Source organism: Marmota marmota, unplaced genomic scaffold (assembly GCF_001458135.2).
Source record: "Marmota marmota marmota unplaced genomic scaffold, marMar, whole genome shotgun sequence".
In the NCBI taxonomy this organism is placed as follows: Eukaryota; Metazoa; Chordata; class Mammalia; order Rodentia; family Sciuridae; genus Marmota; species Marmota marmota.
In genome coordinates this window covers 16,125,890-16,141,229 of record NW_025999853.1, presented here as the reverse complement: position 1 = coordinate 16,141,229, position 15,340 = coordinate 16,125,890, and the positions used below count along the sequence as shown (strand labels likewise).

General features: G+C 35.4%; 1 protein-coding gene across 4 annotated transcripts in view; it reads right to left on the bottom strand.

Moving 5' to 3' along the window:
* Positions 1–15,338, bottom strand: part of Cep83 (centrosomal protein 83) — a 123,016-nt gene extending 107,678 nt beyond the window's left edge. For 3 of the 4 annotated variants that reach the window (XR_007347880.1, XM_048803911.1, XM_048803917.1), the window contains exon 1: positions 15,160–15,334. The gene's annotated coding sequence lies outside the window, so the exon portion shown is untranslated. Of the gene's footprint in view, positions 1–15,159 lie in introns of all 4 variants that reach the window. The other variant, XM_015482934.2, reaches the window with a different exon arrangement.
* Positions 15,339–15,340: the final 2 nt, after the last annotated feature.

Genomic DNA, 15,340 nt, shown 5'->3' with positions numbered 1-15,340 from the left:
TTCTTTTTTTTTTTTTTTTGAGAGAGAGAGAGAGAGAATTTTTTAATATTTATTTTTTAGTTTTCGGCGGACACAACATCTTTGTTTGTATGTGGTGCTGAGGATTGAACCTGGGCGGCACGCATGCCAGGCAAGCACGCTACCGCTTGAGCCACATCCCCAGCCCTACAAGTTGATTCTTGCCTTTACAACTTTGTCCACACAGTTATGACAAACTGAATTATTTTCTTACATCTTTTCAATTAACCCAAAGATGAAGATCTAAGTCAAACCAAAAGCCCTATAAGCTGAAGAATCATGAAACTATTTTCAGAATTTCAGACATTATGAAAGTGAATATAAAGAATAGGTTTTCCTTTGTGCTACATAGTTTTCTGCCCTCCTCCTGCTTTTCTCAGACATTCTATTTCTCTCACATCTTCAATTTTGTCCTCTAGTAGCTTTTTAACTACACAACCTATCTTTCCAATGAAACTATGACTCCTTCAAAGGAAAAACAACAATCTAATTTTTTTGGTCATCTATCTCCCAATACAGTCAACCCTGTTTGTGAGGAAAAAAAAAAAAGTGATCCATGAAATTACTGTGATATAAAACTTTTCTATAGGTTTGTTATAGGTTTATAATGCAATTCCATAGACAGTTTGGGGAATAATGTCACCTGGAACACTGCTTCACAACTAACCATATATGCTTTATGATAGCTAGCCATCAAGAAACTACTACCTCAAAAAATAAATTCTGGGGGTCAGCCTGATAACCAGACTTCTAAAATGAACATATCCTTTGACCTAGCAATTCCATATTCTTAGGAATTAATCCTAAGAAATTCATCAGAGATATACACAATTATGCTTAGGGATATTCTTCATTATTCAACTTATTGCATGTTAATCACCATTTTTGTCACTCTGACCAAAATACTTGACAAAACAACTTAGAGGAGGAAAAGTTTATTTTGGGCTCACAGTTTCAGAGGTTCAGGCTATGGACAGTCAACTCCATTGCTCTGCACCCAAGGTTAAGCAGAACAACCTAGCAGAAAGGCTTGGTGGAGGAAAGCTGTTCAGTTTTAGGGCAATAAGAAAGAAGGGTACAAGAGATCAGAGGAAAATATAATGCCCAAAAACATACTTGCAGTGTGTTTTGCAGTGTGCTACTTCCGCTAGCCATAGTTACTACACTGTTAGTACCTGTACAGTTACCACCCAGTTAAATCATTCAAATTGACTGATCCACTGATTAGATTACATGTCTCATAATCTACTCGTTTCACTTCTAAGCTTCCCTGCATTATCTCATGTATGAGATATTTGGGGAACACATCATGTATCCAAACCATACCATTCAGTATGTCCTAAATGCCAGATTAGGATTAGGGCTAGGGTTAGTTCCTTGTCTGTAAGGTCTTTTTTCATTGGGGAAAAAGAGGCTACTGATCAAGCAAGAACAACCATATTTGTGGATCATAAAACTCAATATTGTTATATTAATTTCTCCCAGCAGGCGAAGGAGAGGGAGGGTGAGGTGAAGAGGGAAAAGAAGGAGGTAAGGAAGAGATTGTTTAAAAACCCCAATTTTTAGGGCTGGGGTTGTGGCTCAGTGGGAGAGTGCTTGCCTCGCACATGAGAGACCCTGGGTTCAATCCTCAGCACCACATAAAAATAAATAAGTGAAATAAAGGTATTGTGTCCAACTACAACTAAAAAATAAATATTAAAAAATCCAATATTTAAAAAACGGGCAAAAAAATTGAAATATTCACCAAAGACAATTAAATAAACCCTTGAAAAGATGTTAAATACCATTAGAGAAATGCAAATTAAAACCACACTGAGTGGTAGAAACTGAACTATAACAAGGGCAAAGCCCAAGGTTTGATCACCAGCACTACAACCTCAACAAATATATAAATGCCTTAAGATATCACTATACGCCTATTAGAATGGATAAACTTGGTATAATCATACCAAGTATTGTCTAGAATGCAGAACTGAAATATTTATACACTATTGATTGGAATATAAAATGGTACAATCATTTTGGAAATCACTGTTATAGTTTCTTAAAAATTACCCATCGATTTACCATAAAATCAGGCTATTGTATTTATAGGTACTTGCTCATGAGAAACGAAAGCATATATCTACATAGATCTATCATATGAACAAATGTTCATAACAGCTTTTTTTTTTGCAACACAAATACAAGTCTATCAAGAGATGAATGGATAAACAAAGTGTGGTACATCTACACAATGCCATATTACTCAGCAATAAAAAGAATGCACATGAATAAATGTCCAAATAACTATGCAGAGTAAAAGACTCCAGACAAAAAGCAGTACAAAGTTATATGACTGCATTTATATAAAATTCTAGAAAATACAAAGCCCTTTTAATTTGATGCTTGAGGAAAATCAGGAAATCTAACTCAATAAGGACCCTTGGAGTGACAAATAAATACCTAACACTATGCAAAAGATTAAGAGTAATAAAAAACAAGTATAAATATCTTCCTCCAAGGGAGAAAAATTCTAACATAAACCAAAGAAGGGAACTCCTACTTCCAGCATGACAGAGTTAGGTCAACAAGTCCTCTCCTCAAAAATAGCCAAAAAAACATTTCAGTGCATTATGACTTAAAGTGGAGAGCTTCATGGCATGTGAACAGAAAGGGATAGTGGTTCGTTTAGCCTGAAATCACAGGTCTCTGTGGAGCAAGCAACAAATTGATAGAAGAGCTGGAAATTTTACAAAGTTTGAAGTAAAGGCTACTTCGGGGTATGATAAACTGTTCATCAGCCCAGGTTGAACAAACTGTAAGAATGGGCACCAGAGATAGATCAAGCACAAGCCACCCACACATCCAACAGAGCTATACACATGCACAGAGGAGATACAAGCGAGGTAAGTGGGGATTAAACCCAGAGACTCTCTGCCTTTGAGCTACATCCCCAGACTTCCCTGACACCAGAGAAGAGGAAATGTTAGTAAAGGACTTAAGAAAGTTCATACTTAAACGTAAAGAGTGAAATCAGAGAGAAAATACAGGATATGAAAGATCACTTCAACAGAAACAGAAATTCAGAAAAAGAACCAAACAAAAATCCTCAAAATGAAGGAATCAATAAACAAATTTAATGTTCAAGGGAAAGCATCAATAGATTAGACCACTTTGAAAACTGGTTTTCAGGTGTCAAATACAAAGTATATAATCTTGAAAATAACGTGGACTGTAAAGAAAAGATATCAAGAGACCATGAACAGAATATTCAAGAAATCTGATACAACATTAAAAGGCCAAATTTAAGATACATTTGGATAGAGGAAGGCTCTGAAGTAAAAAACTATATGAATGTACAGCTATTCAATGAAATATCCGAAAATTTTCCAAACCTTAAATGAAATGAAAATTCAAAACAAGAGATATACAGAACTCCAAATACACAAAATCACAATAGATTACTCCAAAACACATTATGATGAAAATGCCTAACACACTGAATAACAATAGAATTTTAAGAGCTACAAGAGTAAAACAACTAGTCACATTTAAAGGTAACCCAATCCAATTTCAACTGATTTCTCAACCCAGACCCTAAAAGCTAGGAGGGCTTGAAATAATATATGCCAAGTTCTGAAAGAAAATGGATGCCAACTAAGAAAACTATACCTAGCAAAATTAGGCTTCAGAATTGAAGATGAAATAAAAACCTTCCATGATAAACAAAAGCTAAAAGAATTCATTACTAGAAACCCTGCACTACAAAACGTACTCATAAAATATTTTATGAAAAATGAAAACCTGCATAGGAAAAAAATTATACTAGAATACTTGGAGCACAGAATCAAAATTGGAGAATCAAGTCCAATTTAAACACTAGAAATAAATCAAAATGTCAGGAAACAAAAATCATCTATCAAGGGCTGGGGATGTGGCTCAAGCGGTAGTGCGCTCGCCTGGCATGCGTGCAGCCCGGGTTCGACCCTCAGCACCACATACTAACAAAGATGTTGTGTCTGCCGAAATAAATAAATAAATAAATATTTTTTAAAAAAAATCATCTATCAATAACAACACTGAATATAAATGGTCTAAACTCTATTCAAAAGACATAGGTCGGCAGATTGAATTAAAAAACAAGACCCAACAATCTGCTGTCTACAAGAGACACACTTCACAGGCAAAGACATCCACAGACTAAAAGGATGGGAAAAAATATACATCATTCACATGGATTTCATAAACAAGCAGGGGTTACTATAATAAGGTGGACTTCAAGTCAAAATTAATCAGTAAAGACAAAGAAGGTCATTTCATATTGCTTAAGGGAATCATCCATCAACAAGATATAATGATCATAAATATTTATGTCCCAAACAATGGAGCATCTACTCACATCAAAAAAAAACCCAACCCTTCTTGATATTAAGAACCAAATAGACCACAATAATACTGGATGACTTTAGCAAACTTCTCTCAGCACTGGATAGATCATCCAAACAAAAACTAAGATTGCACAGAACTAAAATACAATTAATAATATGGACCTAACAGACATCTATAGAATATTTCATCCAGCAATGACTGAATTCAATTTCTTCTCAGCAACACGGAACATATTCTAAAATATGATCATATTTTAGGTCACAAAGCAAATACCAAGAAAGAGATAATATCTTGCAGTCTATCAGATCATAACAGAATAAAATTAGCAATCAAAGTTAAGATAAAAAAATAGAAACCATGTTAACACCTGGAGATTAAATAATACGCTTTTGAATAATGAATGGGTAGCAGAAGAAATCAGGGGAGAAATAAAAAAAAAATACTTAGAAGTAAATGAGAAAAATTATACAAAGTATCAAAATTTCTGGGACAGTATGAAGGTAGTTCTAAGAAGAAAGTTCATAGCATTGAGCCCATACATTAAAAAAATAGAAAGATACCAAATAAACAATCTAACATCATATCTTAAGGCACTAGGGGAAAAAAAAAAAAAAGAACCAACTAACACCAAAACTAGCAGAAGTCAGGAAATAATTAAAATCAGAGACAAATAAATGAAATTGAGATTAAAAAAATACAAAAGATCAACAAAACAAGGTTGGTTTTTTGAAGGAATAAACGAAATTGATAAACCCTTAGCCAAGCTAACCAAAAGAGGGAAAAAACTCAAATTATCAAAATCTGAGATGAAATAGGAAATACTGCCACAGATCCTGAAATCCAGATGATCATCAGAAACTGTTTTGAAAATGTATACTCCAATAAGCTAGAAAATCCTGAGGATATGAACAAATTCCTAGACACACATAATCTACCCAAATTGAGCCACGAGAACACAGAAAATTTAAATTTTAAGTAATGAAATTAAAACAGCCATCAAAAGCCTTCCAACAAAGAAAAGCCCAGGACCAGACAAATTCTCGGTCTAGTTCTACCAGACCATTAAGGAGAACTAACTAATACCAATCCTCCTCAAATTATTCCTTGAAATAGAAAAGGGGGGAAATTTGCCAAACTCAATTCTACAAAACCAGTATCAACTTGATATCAAAACCACACAAAGACACATCAAGGAAAGGAAACTTTAGACCTATATCCTTGATGAATATAGACACAAAAATTTTTAATGAGATATTGGCAAACACATACAAAAGCACATTAAAAAGATAGTGCAACATATCAAGTAGGTTTTACCCCAGGAATGAAAAGCTGGTTCAACATACGGAAATAAATGCAATTCACCACATAAATATACTTTTCTTAGACAAGAATCACATGATCACATGATCAGGTGCAGAGAAAGCATTGGACAAAGTACAGCATCCATTCATCTTTAAAACACTAGAAATAGAAGGAATAACATTTTAAAGGCTATATATGCAAAAACCAAGGCCAACATCATTCTGAATGGAGAAAAAAATTAAAGCATTTCCTTTAAGAACAGGAACAAGACAAATATGCCCACTTTCACCACTAGTATTCAACAAAAGTCCTTGAAACTCTAGCCAGAGCAATTAGGCAAGAGAAAGAAAGAAATTAAAGGGATACAAATTAAAGATATTATAGCTCATTGCTTACAAAATTTTGCCACTGTAGGCGTTCCAAAACAGTTAAAAACAGATAATGGTCCTGGCTATATTTCTACCTCTTTTAAACAATTTTGCTCATCATTTGGCATTACTCATATAACAGGGATCCCATACAATCCACAGGGACAAGGCATAGTTGAAAGAGCTCATCAAACTATTAAAATGTACTTATTAAAGCAAAAAGAGGGAATTGGGAAGGGGTATATATCCCCCAAAGATAAACTTAAAATAACCCTTTTTACTCTAAACTTTTTAAATTTGGATTCATCAGGGCTTAGTGCTGTGGAAAGGCATATGTGTCCAAAAAACGTACATAAGCCCAAGGTACTTTGGAAGGATATTCTAACAGAACAATGGAAAGGTCCTGACCCAGTGATTGTCTGGAGTCGGAGGTCTGTTTGTGTGTTTCCACAGGGAGAACAGCAGCCGATTTGGATTCCAGAGAGACTAACTAAAGCGATTTCTATAGACCAAAAAGAAGATGATTTGGCTCAAATCCATAACAGCTGATATCCAGAACTCCAGTTTGGCTATCCTTACATCTGCGACAGTGGTTCTCCCACACCTGGAGGCTAATGAAACCAGGATGCTTTATTTATTCATTTATTATTTATTTATTTATTTATTTATTTATTAATGATTGCCCTTTCCCACATCATGAAGTTCTATTTTGATTTTTGAGCTCATACAGACCTAGATTAATGTTTTGCTGATCAGTTCTACTTTTTGACTATGGAGTTTTTAAACATTGCAATGGAGATTTCACCTGTAAAAAGTTATAAGGCCTTTACTATTATGTTATGTGTTGTATGTATTATATTATGTGTGCACACTTGTGTTTTGTGTTGTATGTTTGTATGTGCATATGTCCATATATCATATATGACGAGTGCTCATGAAAAAAATGGATCCAAATATTTTTTTTCTTATTCACATGATTTAAATGGTTTAATTTAAATTGGGTAAACAGCTGTTGAGGATTGTTTTAATATGTGAACAAAAAAGGAGGTTAACAGATCTGTTTGTTTACTTTCACCTTTCTTTTTCATTATATTTAATAATTCTATTCAGGATAATGTAAATTGTTCAGAAAATTGTTTTCTTTTAGTGCCTGCTGGAATGTTACATAATTTTTTCTTTAGCCATTATTGCCAGAATTCCTATCTTCATCCCAGTGCTGGTGAAGACAAAGATAAAACCAAACTACAGCTTCTGCAATAGCTATCACTGAACTGCTTGCAGAACTTGCCTCGACTATGTATCACTTGTATGCACTGGGAACTATCTGTTGGTGCAGCGACTTGTGGTAGCGCCGGGGTATTTTTGCTGATGGTGTCATCGGTGGTACAATTTTTCCAAAAGGAGCTGTCAATTGGCTTGGTGTATCCTCCTCCCTTCTGCTTCTGATGGTCGTTCAGCTAAAATTTGGGGGCCAACAGAGGTGAGGCAAAGAACCTCACCTCCCCACTGGTACAAAGGCCTATCCACAGGTGTGGCTGTATGCTGGGCGGTAGTCAATGACGGGTAAGATCCAATTGCAATGGTACCAACCTAAGACAGGAGGCTGACGCCTTGAGGTCAGCCCATCGGATGACGGGTAAGAACCATATGTAGTATTGGACAACCTAAGGCAGGCACGGTCCCTAAGCCACATGTTAGTTGTTTAATTAAACAGAGAGGGGGAGATTTTGAGAGCCACAGCCGAAGCAGCCCCAGCAAACTTCCAGCTGATTGGCTCCTCTGCAATGATGCTCATTGGGCTGTTTCCCTGCCCTTTCAGACTGCAGAGCTGCTCATTGGGGGACTCTTTGGGCTCCGCCCATGCAACCCAGCCAATTGGCCTCAAGAGCGGGAGGAGTGGGGGTTGAAAGCCTCCCGGAAGCCGATGGTGGCAGTTGGGCTCTGAGGGAATTCCTGAAGAGCTCGTGTGGTGTTGCGTGTGTTCTAAAAATAAAGTTTGTTTCTGCTTGACAAGTGGCTCGTGAATTGTGCCAAGCCAGACTGCGGCAAATTATCATGTATGGTTCTTAATTCTCCTGAAATTTATCTTTGTTTTGTGTGAAATAGAGGAATTCTTTTCTCCTTTTCTTCAGAAAGTCACTTGCCCCAGGAAACTTGCCTGCTGATTTATTAACTATTACATATAAAGTTCCTTGTCCTTGTATTGGGAGAAAGAAAAAAAAAAGAGGCACAGGGGAAAAATGAGAAATAGAAAATGACAGATGTAAGTCCACAATATCAACAATGACATCAAATGTGAATGAACTAACCACCACATTCAAAAGACAGAGAATGTTACACTGGATCAGAAAAACAAAACCCAACTATGTGCTGTCTATGAGAGACATCTATAATTCAAAGATGTAAATAGGTTAAAAGAAACACAATAAGGGAAACACACAAACACACACACATACACACCAAACAGTAACAGGAAGCTAGAGTGCATATACCAAAATGAGAAAACAGAATGGAAGACCAGAAATATTACTTAAGACAAAGAAGGACATTTCATAATGAAAAATAGATCACTACATCAGAAAGATAGAATTGTATGTGTTTTTATGAATCTAACAGAACCCCAAAATTCATGAAACAAGAGATACAGACAATTCAACAAAAATAGTTGAAGTCTACAATAAATGACAGGAGAAGACAGAAAATCTGCAATATAGGACTCCATTGACCTCATCAATCAACATGATATAAATGACAGAACATGTCCCTCAGAAACTGCAAAATACACACCTTTTCAAACACACATAAAACAGTCTCCAGGACAAACTATATTCCAGACCTCAAAATAAGTTTAGTAAATACAAGAGTTTGAAATCATAAAATAGTGGTCTTCAACAGAAAGAAATCTAGTAACACCTCAATTACTAGTAAATTCAACAATGAGCTAAATAATTATTGGATCAAAGAAAAAAATCACAAGAAAGTTTTTAAAATATAGTTTAAAAAAAGAAATATAAATTGTGCTGCAATTATGTACAATGAATCAAAATACATTCTGCTATCGTATATACCTACTTGAAATTTAAAAAGAAACAGAAAATAAATAAATTTAAGCAAAAAATAAAATAGTGTGAATCGAATGAGTACAAAACATAACAAATCAAAATATGCAAAATGCAACTAAACCAAGTTTCAGAAGAAAATTTATAGTTTTAAACAACTGTATAATATGAAAGGTTTCATGTCAATAATATAAGCTTCCATATAGAAACTAGAGAAAAAAGGGCACAGTAACTCAAAGCAAGCAGAAAGAAAAATATCATTAATAAAGTAAAAATCAATGAATTAGAAAACACAAAAATAGGGGGAAAAAAGAAAAAGTTGGTTTTTTGAAAGGTCATCAAAATTAACCCTTAGTGAGGTTGATCAGGAAAATAAAAGATAAAAATATCAAACTCAAGAACAAAAGAGGAAACATCATTATCAACCTTAGTTTACAAGGGTTTTTTTTGTTGTTTTGTATCTGTTTGTTTGTTTTTTTTAACAAGACAAAGTGACACACCTATAATACCAGCTGTTCAGGAGGCCAGCAGAATCACAAGACTGAGGCCAGCCTGAGCAAGAATCTGCCTCAAGCTGTCTCAAATCTTTTTAAAAAGTGGAGGAAGGGTGACTAGGAGTGTAACTCAGTGGCAGAGCATTCCCCTGTCATGAGTAAGGCCCCAGATTCAATCCCTAGCACTGCGGAAAAAAAAAAAAAAGTTGAGAATTCTGAGGGATACAAGAACAACGTTCATTCCATTATAGGAAACTTGCGATATCATTCATGTAAGAAGGTATCAAACAAAAGGCAGTAGATCTTAAAGGATAAAGTAATATGATCAGGGGTAGAGAAGGGGAAGAAGAGAAGGGTGTGTAGTTCAGGAAAACTATAACAGTGAACTGGGTGAAAAATCAGTAAACAGCCCACTATAACTGAGTCAATCATTACTACTTACCTTTTTTGAATCTATATGACTCTGCAGAAAGGTTTTCTGTCATTTTACACATGAAGACAATGATGACCAAAAAACTAATTATCCTATCTGAAAAGTCAAATAGCTAGTAAAGTACATAGCCAAAATTCTAGTCTTTGACTTCAAAATTCAGGTTCCAAAGTACATATTCTTTCCCTTTATACCGTTAATCAAAAACTTAATCTATTTTCAAGTTCAGATCTCTGTAGAAGACTTTTCTATGGATATGCTTACACTGATAGTGCTACACAAAGTTTCTTGAACAATTTCAATCAATAAACTAAATGAAATATGCATACTTCTCCTGGCTTCCAAGACCTGACCTTGGTTTTCCTCCTTACTCTTTCTCCATCTACCCATTACAACTTGATACTCACTTTTTTCTGATTTTACACACTATCCCTAGGAATGTCATCTACATCTAGGATCTCAATTATGACTGTTGCTGATAACTCCTGATTCTGTCTCTCCAATTCCAACACATTTTCTCTCCCTAGTTTTCCCTAATTCTCGTCAGGTCAGGTTGAATACTTCTCTAAATATGCTCTAATTATATGTACTAATTCTAATTAACATTCCTCAGCTGCAATTCTAGGTTAAGTATCCTTCCTACTTAACCCAGAATATATTCTCAGTTATCCTCAGAACATTTACCACATTCTATTACAAGTTACTTTATCCATTTCTCCCAGTGGAGAAGGCATTTGAAACAGCATTAAGTCTTACTCTCAATCCCCCCAGTGCCCAGCACAGTGCAAGATATATAATAAGCACTAAAATAATTGGAAGCGTACAATTTCTTAAATAAGTCTTTATTTTTTCAAATAGGAAAAAATAGGCCAAGAAAGGTTAAGTGACTCATCCAGTCAAGGCTTCATCTCCTGAATCACAACTCTCTTCCCACAAAATCCCAGTGCCTATTCAATTATGCTTACTGATATAGCTTTCCCAGAAGTTCCAGAAGTAATACAAAAAAGTTCATTTCAATTTCATCCATTCCAGCTGGCTATATCAGTTGTAGAGAAGTGTGATGTTAATTTTTACTTAATAGTTTTTTCTGCCCAGAATAGAATAATTTTTAGTTGATATAGTCGTTTCACATGTCCTTCACATATACTATAATTCAATTCAATACATATTTATCACACATTTCTTTGTGAAAAACAATGTGCAAAAATTTATCATTTGTCGGGGCTGGAGTAGTGGCTCAGCGGTAGAGCACGTGCGAGGCCCTGGATTCAATCCTCAGCACCACATTAAAAATAAAGATATTGTGTCCAACTACAACTAAAAAATAATTTTTAAAAAAAGTTATCACTTGTCAACATTCCATAAAAGTTAAGAACATATATTTTATGCTTTTTAAAAATCTCTAAAATACCTGCTTAAACCAAAATGTAATTCAGGTAACAAGATTAAATAAGAACACTAGAAATAAGCACTGCAACAACATAAGGAAAAGCCCCATAGTCCCAGGGCCACTGTTTCCAATGGTTGCTATGTATACTGCAATTGTGTTACTGGGCAACAACTCAGAAACTAGACTGGCAAACTCAAAAAAAAAACTGAATCAAACCAAGATTTTAAAATATTAAGACTCAATTTCAATTTTTTATATTTGCAACCGAAGTAACTCTTTGTTATAAGCATCAGATACAGATTTATGGCAAGATTATACAAATTACCTGGAAATTTCAAAGACCTACTTTAAGGATGACAAGTTCTTTCCAAAATGAAAAAAGCAGGTTTAGGTTCCTCCTAACCTTGAATTTAATCCAAAAGCACTTTGAAGTCACAATATACAGAAAGCAAATAACTGGACATTCTGGACTTTAATTTCTTTCATACTGAATTACAGCTCAAACTTACAAGAAATATTACTGGACTTGACAGTTATTTTTTTCATGAACCAGAGGGCAGTACTGATGGAGGATGGATAGATGGAGATAGATATAGATATATTTCAGAGAACTGCTAATTTATGAGGGCCAGATGAAAGCACTAACAAATGTTTAGTCTTGACCAGGTCAAAAAGTAGGATGGACAGCAGCTCAGGAGGATGAGGCAGGAGGATTCTGAGTTCAAATTCAGCCTCAGCAACTTAGTGAGACCTTGTCTCTTAAAAAAAAAAAATTTTAAAAAGCGGGGAAGGGGTCTGGGGATGTGGCTCATTTGTTAAGCACCACTGGGTTCAATCCCAAGTATCCCCCCTTCAAAAAAAAAAAAAAGTAGGATGGAAAGGAATAAAATAGGGAAATGGGGAAAGAGGATGGAAGGCGGGTACGAGAGGAAAGCTGAAGGAAAAACCAAATTAAAGAAGAATAAGGAAACTGATCAAATTCGATAACCCACATGGGAGAAGTGCCAGTATGCCTGAGGGAATCCCTCCTGCTGGTACTATCATGGGAAATTCTCAAATATGCACACTTTCTAGGAACAGAGCCTTTCCCTTTGATTTCAATAAACCCCCACTTTTTAATCCCCTTTCTTATAGCTTACTGTTGTTTTTCATAAGTTAGTTACTACCCTCTCTAAACAATGTTCTCACTTCCCCTATGCTATAGAATGAGGTAAGCATAGAAATACATATTCATCATCTTTGGGAAACATTTATTTAGCAGTCTCTATTTGGAAGAAACTAAGGATATAGCTTACTGAAATTTGGTGTTTTGCCCTTAAATAGCTCAGAATCTAGTTAGGAAGGCAAGACAAAGTAATGTAACAAAGTATCAAATAAGCATGACTCACAAATGTGTATTACAGCCAGGCAGGTAGCATACTCAGAAACTCAGGATGCTGAGGCAGAAGGATTACAAGTTTGAGGACATCCTTAATAACTTAGCAAGGTCCTGTCTTAAAATATAAAAACAGTCTAGGGATGTTGCTCAGTGGTAAACCCTCCCCACCCAAAAAATATAAGATTTTAGAGGTCATAATGGAATTGAACCGTATAGAAATTAAGATTTTAAGAAAGAAATCAAGAATATAAGCTTGGAATGACAGGTGAGAAAATTAAGAATTCAAGTAAGAATTTCAATTAGTAAAACCTTTTTACATGGATACATATATACACATTCTCTAGAAGTACACACAGGTTAAACAAGGTAAGAAAATTACTTACTAAGCCTAATACATTACATATAACAACATTAAAACCAAATTAATTTACTTTATGCAAAGAGACAGTGTCTGAGGGGCAAATTTTTGACAATTCACTAATCTGTTAACAATCATTCTTCTGGCCCAACCCGGTGGAATACATCTATAATCCCAGTGGCTCAGGAAGATCACAAGTTCAAGACCAGCCTCAAAAACTTAGCAAGGCCCTAAACAATTTAGTAAGATCCCATCTCAAAACAAAAAATTTAAAGGGCCGGGGACATGGCTCAGCAGTTAAGCGCCCGGGGTTCAATGTCCAGTATAAAAAAGAAGAATTAATTCTTCTAAGCTTCTTGAATTAGACCTTTCTAATGACATAGTTCCATAATTCTGATTTCTAATTACTAATAACTTTATTACACAACATGAATTATTCTTGATTTTTTTCTTCTTTGTCTTGCCTAACTTCTGAATATTATTTCAACATCAGCATAAGGGAGGTAGGGAGGACACTAAAATGAAGTCTATAGATTTTAGCAATACCAAGGGTATTAAGTACACTTGGAAGTTCCTACTCCCCATTAGTAACAATTCAGTTTCAAAGAGGTCATTTGTCCCAATCTCAAATCTCCTCACATATTTACTTGAAAGGCTACTGCATTAAAAGGATCATTTTAAAAGTTCTGAAAACTTGGTTAGGCAGGCATCCTCCCAGAAGGTCAAGAGGCTGAGGCAGAAGGATCTGAATTCAAAGCTGCCACAGGAAATCAATGAGGCTCTAAGCAATTTACCAAGACCCTGTCTCTAAATAAAATATAAAAAAGGGCTGGGGACGTGGCTCAATGGTTAAGTACCCCTGGGTTCAATCCCTGGTACCAAAAAAAAAAAAAAAAAAACCTGCCGAGAACTTAGTTTGTCATATAAATTATATAATTAGGGGTTCAATGAGTGGAGAGTGAGGTTACATGCTAGATCAAGACTTAAAAAGTACTTGTAAATAATCAATATTTAAATCACCCAAATGCTGTAGGTTACTCTAAATTGCTACCATGATGTTATTTGAAAATAGTCCTAAATATAGTCAGCACACCTCAGCTAGAAAATACTCAAAATAACAGGACTATCCATCATAATAATCTATGATAAACAAAAAGCAAATAAAAATCACTTTCAACTTTCAGAAGACTCCTGTGCAACACTGAAATTTAAAACATTTCAATGATTCTAAACAAAATGTTTGAAATCAAACCTGAATACAAAAAGTCAGTTATTAACCATAACTACGTAGGCTAAACCCATGAATTTAAATAATTATGAACCCACATAATTGCAGGAAAGAAACATTTAATATGTCCTAGTTGAATATTAGATTTGTTTACAATTTTGTTGCTTGGTAACAGAAGCAACTCAGTTTTAGACCTAAAGTACTGTGTACTCACTCACAGTCTGAACAAATTATGAATGTATCATATATGAAAAATTCAAAACAAGTTTCTCCTTATCCTAGACTTCTTTGAAATTATTTGAAACAGCTTAATCCTTACAAGTAATATGACCAAAAGCTTTTAAAGTATTTATCAATGGATGTTTTTAAGAGCAAAGTGTCCATTTATTCTGTCAAAACTTGGACACTAAAGATTTATCAAAGTATCCATTGAAGCCCAAAATACACTAACATGTTGGACATTACCCCAATAGCATTCGCAGACATCCTTGTCTTCAAAGCCAAGAAAAATGGTACCATAGCTTTTTCATCACAAATTATACTGAAGATGCCAGACCATGACGGAGTGCATCAAAGAGCTCCATAATTGTGTGTGCACTTAATTGGCTACAGAACACGTCTCGCTTTTCTAACACGCGGTCCAATTACTTTATAACCAAGTAACACAAAGGGAGGGAGATGAAGGGCAATCTGGCGGGGGGCGGGGAGAGTATTCCAAAATATGAATGAGACACGGTCCCTAGAAAGAGACTTTACGTACCATACTCTCACACGGTCCTTGCAACGTGCGCGCAGGAAACTTAACCGTGACGGGTGTTCTGGCCGCACTCGCCCCCGGAGGACACCTCCACAGCTCCAACCACCCACACCCACTCAACTTTGTTCGCGGAGGCATTGAGGCTGAGGGACAGAGTCCTACAGCAGGGGTGTCCGCCCCGCCC